General features: G+C 40.0%; 1 long non-coding RNA gene across 1 annotated transcript in view; it reads right to left on the minus strand.

The window, feature by feature from the left end:
• The window catches only part of LOC310960425, a 14,388-nt gene extending 7,294 nt beyond the window's left edge, over positions 1-7,094 (minus strand). Inside the window, exons 1-2 of the long non-coding RNA XR_014593600.1 lie at positions 6,931-7,094; positions 5,310-5,361 (exon numbers count right to left, since the gene is read on the minus strand). This is a non-coding gene — a long non-coding RNA (uncharacterized lncRNA). The remainder of the gene's footprint in view (positions 1-5,309; positions 5,362-6,930) is intronic.
• Between the last annotated feature and the right edge of the window lie 278 nt (positions 7,095-7,372).

A 7,372-nucleotide genomic window follows, 5' to 3' on the forward strand; every position in this document is an offset into this window, starting at 1 on the left:
AGAAGAACAAGACGGTCAGGAAAGGGGAAGGGAAAGAAAGACAGAGGACAACAAAGTTGCAATTGCATGTTTTATAGTTTGTTTTTTCCTTTTCTAGTGACAGGTGGCACTAAACAAAGAAATTCAGTCCAGAAACGTTATGAGAAGCCCGAATATGCTACCAGGAGTACTACAAAAGAAAACATGATATTGCTCTATGTATATCTAATCCCGGTTATTGTGCGCTGCCGACTGTGTTCATACATGTGGCTTCAGACAAGGGATGTAACATAACAGAAATACAAACAATGGCTTTCTCCAAATCTGTGAATCTACATCCACTGATCTCCTGTCAGTGAAAATGACAGGCTGGCACCAGTGTGGAGGACGTGATAAGACACGCGTACATTGTGATTGTGTGTGCGCGTGCGTGCATGTCTTCAGAATTGTGAAGTAGTAATAAATGCATCACATTTCCTGTCGCTGATTCGTTTTTGGAAAAACAGCACATGTGCAAGATTTCTCCCTGCTCATGTAAATTGAACTTTAAAGCCAAGCCAAATTACTTGGCTTTGAAGTTCAATTCTCTTTCAGGCAAAAATACCAAACAATTGCTGGTATCAGCCTAAATGAACAACAATATACAATAACAACCAGCACATGTTAGGGATGCTAGTGAGAAAATTTAACAAACTTGTTACAACCCCGATGTTAAGACTACATTGCAAATGCACGGGGGAGTGACTCACCAGCTCTCTTTATTTTAGCAGCCGCCAGGTTAATTCATACATCTATTACTATAGACTGTATATAGATATGATCGACCAATTGGGCTGTTCAGACCATATCGGTGTGGAGATCCACTTCCGTCCAATAATCTATAATCCTGTCTATTTTCTCTGCAAACTGCACGTGAATCATGAATCTACAAGAGACACAATGATAATATAAAGTGTAAAGTATGTGATTATACCCTTTTGCTTTGTTTTTATTAATTCTGGACACCAATGCTCCTTCTGTCGGGCCGCTCTCTCATGTGAAGTGAAATCTAACTCCTGCTACTCCTTGCTATTAGTAGCAAAATGACGGCAGGTGCGGTGGGCGAGATGTAATCGGTGTATGCCAAAACACAGGTAACGACTTCCACAGCAAGTCTAGCATATATTACTCAATAATACAAATAACTCCGTAGTGCCCGACCTGAACTGCAGTATGCTGTAAAATATTTTATATGATCCACAACACACACTTTAAAACTACTTTTATTGCGGTGCCTTATTTTACAACATATTTCAGATGTGATGGATTTTACTGTTGCATACAAATCACCAGACTGATGAAAAGGGATTGCTTTCCAAAAATATCTCATCTCTAGATAAAGTCTTTGCTGTGTCTGGGCAGCTGATTCCACTATTAAGCGCAGACTTTTTGGTTTCTCCGTCTTGAGACAGAGGGGGAGCTGAGAGGGATAAAGAGCAGCTGATTGATGAAAAATTTGGAAAAATGTTGTAAAAGGCCATTAGGGATGTTATGTACAACTCTGTAGCACAACAGATTTAAGTCCAGTTAGTACAGTAGATACACATTTCATTTGGCTACAAAGAGTTGTGCAAGATACTCGTATCAAACACTCTGGGTCGCCTGCATGTCCTGGTAAACAAGGTGAATTTCTCTGAACCTGTCTTCATTAACTTTAGGAGGTCTGCTAGTCATTCAGTTAAGTTTAAGGCTTCATCTAGTGTATGCTTCTGAGATTCACAGTGAGGCACAGATTTTGCTGCGACCCACTAGCCTTTCCTGCTTCCTGTTAAATAAAGCTGAAAGACTTTTAAAAAATATATATATTTGGGTTTCTGAGGAGGTAGAGATTAGAAAACGGAGGCTTTAGACTACTGCCTGCTAAGACCCTGTGGGAGTGTGTTTTTCACTCCCAGATGTGAGTCATACAGTGAAGCCAGCAAGAACTTTCATATTTATAGGAGTATTGACTGAACTTCTAGCATTGTGGAAGTAGGCCCAGACATACACCCAACCATAACTAATAGACAAGGGCATCTACAAAAGCATTCACAAGAGTTTGTCTGTCCTTGAAGAACAAAAGCCAGGGGGGGTTGTCGCGTGGCTAATTTGCATCTATGAGACCACATCATTTGCATCAAATGTTCTCACAGAGGCTGAACACTGGAGGCTCGGTTCAGGAAAGCCATCACTCAAGTGAATGACAAAGAGTGTCTCCCCGTCACAAATGGCACAACTGCGAAGGCTTTGTAAGGCTGACATTGTGAGATGTGACTTTTCCAGCCTGGCTACGTTAAACCATTTCAACACTGCAGTCAAAATCAGGTCAGTTTACAAAGGCATATGATATGATATGATATTTCTGGCTAAAAACGCAGTTAAATCTGCTGCTAGCAGAAGAGGGTGAGGCAAGTTGTGTATGAATGGATTTCCTACAGTGAGGGTTGTGAAGTAATATAACATAATGTCTTCATTGGTGAGTTTACGTAATTGTAAATTGCTGTATACGGTTAACAAAAGATATCCAACTAGAAATGAGAAGTTTACAATGAAGGAATTAACTGTGATGCCAAACTATGTTCAACAGGTGCAAAAATTGCTAGTCGATACATTACATTTCTTACATGCTCAACAAACACTGTGTGAACTGTACCCTGTCTGAGCCTGCATGGGTCAACAGCATCAAATGCTGCGTTTCAGCACCTTTCTTGTTCCAGTCTCATGACCATCTGCAGGTGTGGCTTTACTGCTTGGAGGGGCAATGGTCAACTACCTGATCCCCAACCAATGTAGCAATGTTGCAACACCCTAGGAATTTATAGCACTGCCGTATTAAATTCCAAACACGACAATCTCTAGTTGGCCATTTCAGCATGGAGTCATTTTCTGCAAGTGCACATTGCTATGGCGTCAACATTAGGGGTGGGACAAAATATAGAAACAGCAATATTTAATATTTTTATTAAAGAGAGAAATGTGTATGTTTTGCATTTTTTTAAAGTTTCCTGTAAATTATATATTACAAGAAATTTAACATTGGAATGATGGCACACGTGACATTGACAAGTTGCGGTCAATGTGTGTGTATATTAAAGAGTCACAACGCTTAGACTAAAGAATTTGTTGCACATGGCTTCATCTCAGTTGTCAAATTCTATGAAACGGACACCACGATGCAGCAAATGACATAATTCTAACATTTCAAACCGCATGCTTCATTCTTTTGTATCATGATACCATCAGTATCATTGGCAACATATTGTGATAGTATACAGTGTTTCCCCTAGGATGGAGGGAAGCGCAGTACTTCTTTTACTCATCTGGAAATTAAAACGTGATCTGACAAACAAGCAGTTTTTCAGTAATTTTTTTCTCGATGCAAGTTCAAAATATTTTAAATGCAGTGAATGTCTGGTTATCCTTTTAAGACGCAATATAGGCCAAAATGCCCGTGTTTAAATGCATCATTTGTTAAACTAATGAAAAACAGGATGGGTGCATGTAGGGAAAACACTAGTATATCATGAGTTACTTTGATTAAGCAGGCGCTTACATAATCTAAAAGTAGTAACACTGGTCACAGCTAATTACACATAATGTTTTCATTGTGTTATGATTATGAATGCAACAGGCACACAAGCAATACACTGGATCTGTGAGCAAGCTGGATGGTGAGTCTGTGTCTAAAAACAGACTTACGCTTGGGTTTTGCGTATGCATAACTGAAAGGCTTCAGAGTAGGAACACTGAACACGTATTCAGTTTTTGCTCCAAAAGATGTAATCTCCACTAGGGCCACAGATGCTATAAATGTGTAAGCTTTTATGATACTGTGGTTTGCCATTTATAAAAATATCTACCAAATGCCATTTGTAAACTTTAGGAAAACTTCTTTAAAAATGAAAGGAAAACCACTTTCCGAAGCTATGAATTGAAACAGAGCAACCTTGTATTGCCGTATTTAATCTGTATCAAATTCACATATTAAAGAGTGTTAAATTGAGAGATGTTAATTCAAACATAAAAATAAATACCATGTTTTTGTAATGAAATGAATTAGATTCCCATGAGACAAATCATAGTGTTGTAAAGCAACAAATCTGCAAATGAAACATGTAATGTGTGGGGAAAAAATGCTACTAAGGATATAAGGTTATGAAAATAGTTTCCACTTAGATTGCTTCAGCAGCTGTAAAAGAAAAGCAAATATGTCCAAATTAGGGCTGCAATAATTAGTCAATTGTCAACTATATAATCATTTTCCAGATATTTTGATAGTCCGTTAATCATTTATAATTATTTTAAGAATAAAAAGTAAAAACTGTCTGATTCCAGGTACTTAAATGAAAATATTAATTGGTCCCTTTACTTCTGAAAGTCAACTCAACATCTTTGAGTAGTGAACCAAAAGATACAGTTGGGGATGTCAACTTGGGCTTTGTGAAACCCTGATCTATATTTTCCACGAGGTGCTGACATTTTATAAACAAAGCAACAAATCGAGGAGATAACTGGCAGATTTATCAACATGACAATAATCTGTAGTTGCAGCGTTACTCCTAATGCTGTGATTATGTGAAATAGCAACTGGTTATAGTAACCAACTCCAAACAAACCAGCATAATAAAACACCCAACAAAGCCATTCGCTAAATACCCTTTTAAAATCATGAAGCGCATCACATACATTACTGGAAACAAACAGCATTAAAAACAAAGAAGTTGGTATGTTTTACGTTACATCTAAACAACATCTACAAAATCTGACAACAACCCATTTTGAGATAAAGTGAGGTGAGTTGATGAAAGACAACCAAAAAAAAAAAAACAATTCAGGAGATTGAGCATGATAACAAGATTAGCAAACATATTTGGGATCTAAAAACCATGAACAGTTTAAACACAGCTCTTGGAGCGATTTGATGGACTAGTTGTGGTCCACAGATCTATTGTGAGCCTGCAACTGTATGGACACAATGAGCTGCACAAACACCTCTCCACACACAAAACATCAGGACCCTGGCTTCTCATTTAGCAATTTTAAAACAGCAAAGCTTACTCAGCACAATGCAGCCTAGACCAACCCAGACCCTCCAATTCAATTCAAACGGAACTACATGTGCTTGCATAAGCAGCAGCTACCCAGCCCCTGCCCCCCGTCTCTCTCTCACACACACACATTTAGTAGCCCACCACAGACACACAGGTCATGCCATAATCTGAAGAGAAGTGGCTAGAAAGATGATGTAACTCAGTACACCTGCTCTTAAAATTAGCTCACATGTATATGAATATTTACTGTGACACACTCACCTGTAACGATGCTTCAGCTTCTTTGGTGGCAACAGCTTTCAATTCCGAATCTCTAAAAGACAAAGAAGAGATACGGTTAAACTCTCAGATATAAAAGGCAAGATTTTCCTAAACAAACATCTATCAACATATAAAGGATAACCTGTGTGTGAGTGTAATATAGTATTATTGGTTTACTGTGATTACACAACATGTGAGAGGGTTATGCAGACAGATGCATAACCTGAAATGGTTAACAGGACTCCATTAAAATGTCTCAGATTAATTATTGATGGTGCACAGGTCAAAATACATGCACCTCGCCCACACAAGATATGCAAGCATAAGCATACACAAACAAACAAGTGAGACTCATCAGTAATTGCCCTAATGACAAGCATTTAAACTAGTCGATGTGGAAATGCAGGTTGAACTGCATAACCGGGCAATGCACGATCATGCACGGAGTCCCCTTAAGCTCAGGCTCCACTAGGTGAATGTAAGATTGCATGTGTGTGTTTGTGTGTGTCTGAGAATGACGGATAAAGACACAGAGTGAGTGAGCGAGTGTTAGTGTAGGTCAGAGTTACAGCTCGGGTCTCGATCGGCCATTATCTCAGCTGTTGCCTGACTTACAGCTTAACCAACATGGCTTCTCTCGAGCCTGGTGTTTTTTTTTCCCAGCGCAACCTAGGCTAACAATGACCCCAACACGGCATCTAATTACAGCCGATGCAATTACATTATGATGGTGTCCTGATGCCGTGTCTGCAGGGGTCTTCAGGCCGGTGTAAAAAAAAGTTGAATACGACCGCAGAACCGACAGAGCGGGGTCTAGTGTTAAAGTAGCCAGCTGCTCCTTTCTATTCTTCTCTCTGCCGATAGAGGGCGTAAAACACTCTGACCCAATTACAACTCTGCACGTTCACAATTTATACAACAAATGTATAACGTTATTAATACGGCACCTCGCCGCCAATTGTTTTATGTGTAAGTGCATTTGACTAAATGCACGCCCCTCTGCACAAATCACCAAAACAGCCGTGGAATCAGTCGCCGGGGCAACCTGCGTCGTCAAATTAGCATCGCTGCTAATGCTAACTAACATTACGAAGCGGCCAGTTAACTTACCCGGTCTTATTTCATAACGAAGCGATAATTATAGTGTTTTAATTAAACAACAAAAAAATAGCTATACAAGAATCACATAAACAATGTCACACAATAATATCGGCCAAATAGTCTCCCTTTTCTGACATATATGTGCGCATAGCCGGTCGAGCTAAGGTTAACGCGTTAGCTGGTACTAGTTAGCATCAGAAGGTTAACCTGGCAACAAACAACGGTGTGGCAGTCACAGACGATTTGTAATGGCCAGACACCTGCAGGAAAAAAAACACCATCACGGTTTATCACGTCGATGCATTTACCATATATGTGTGCAAACTGCAATGCACTAAAAGACAAACAGGGTGATAGCTACCTTAGCTTAGCTCAGTCACGGCTAACTAAACAACAGCGGCAGCTCAACTCGTCTACACCAGTCTCTCTTCTCTCCTCCCCCCCTGCTCTCTCTGCGCACATTAGCTCGCCACAAACAAACGGTCGTCTGGTCAAGAAAACATGGTTAAAACAAGCTCACCTCATTGAAGTATAAAGTGCAACAGAGTGGAAAGGAAAGCCGGCTGTAAGGCTAAAAGAATCTCAACGCGTTTGCAGCATCTACGAGGGGAGACATTCGTCCTGCATGATCGCCATTTTCTTAACTCGCTGCTTCTTTCGCTTGAGCTCTGCTTTCGCCTCCTCTCTCTCTCTCTCTCTTTCTCTCTCTCTCTCTCTGAGTGTGTCTATCTGGAGGGGGAGAGACAGAACAGGAAACACATTCACCACTTCCTCTGATCGAGAACACCGAGCACAGTCAAAGGTAGCTCAAATGGTGTCGTGATAAAAAAGCACAACACAAACAACAACAAGAATTCCAGACATGTCATTCATGTTCAAGGTAAACGAGCTCCGTCCGGCTCAGTCACTTCATATTAGAAAAACCCCATGAGAAAATGTCGCCTTATGCGTCACACCCTAAC

This window comes from Echiichthys vipera (genome assembly GCF_963691815.1).
Source record: "Echiichthys vipera genome assembly, chromosome: 17".
NCBI classification, from domain to species: domain Eukaryota; kingdom Metazoa; phylum Chordata; class Actinopteri; order Perciformes; family Trachinidae; genus Echiichthys; species Echiichthys vipera.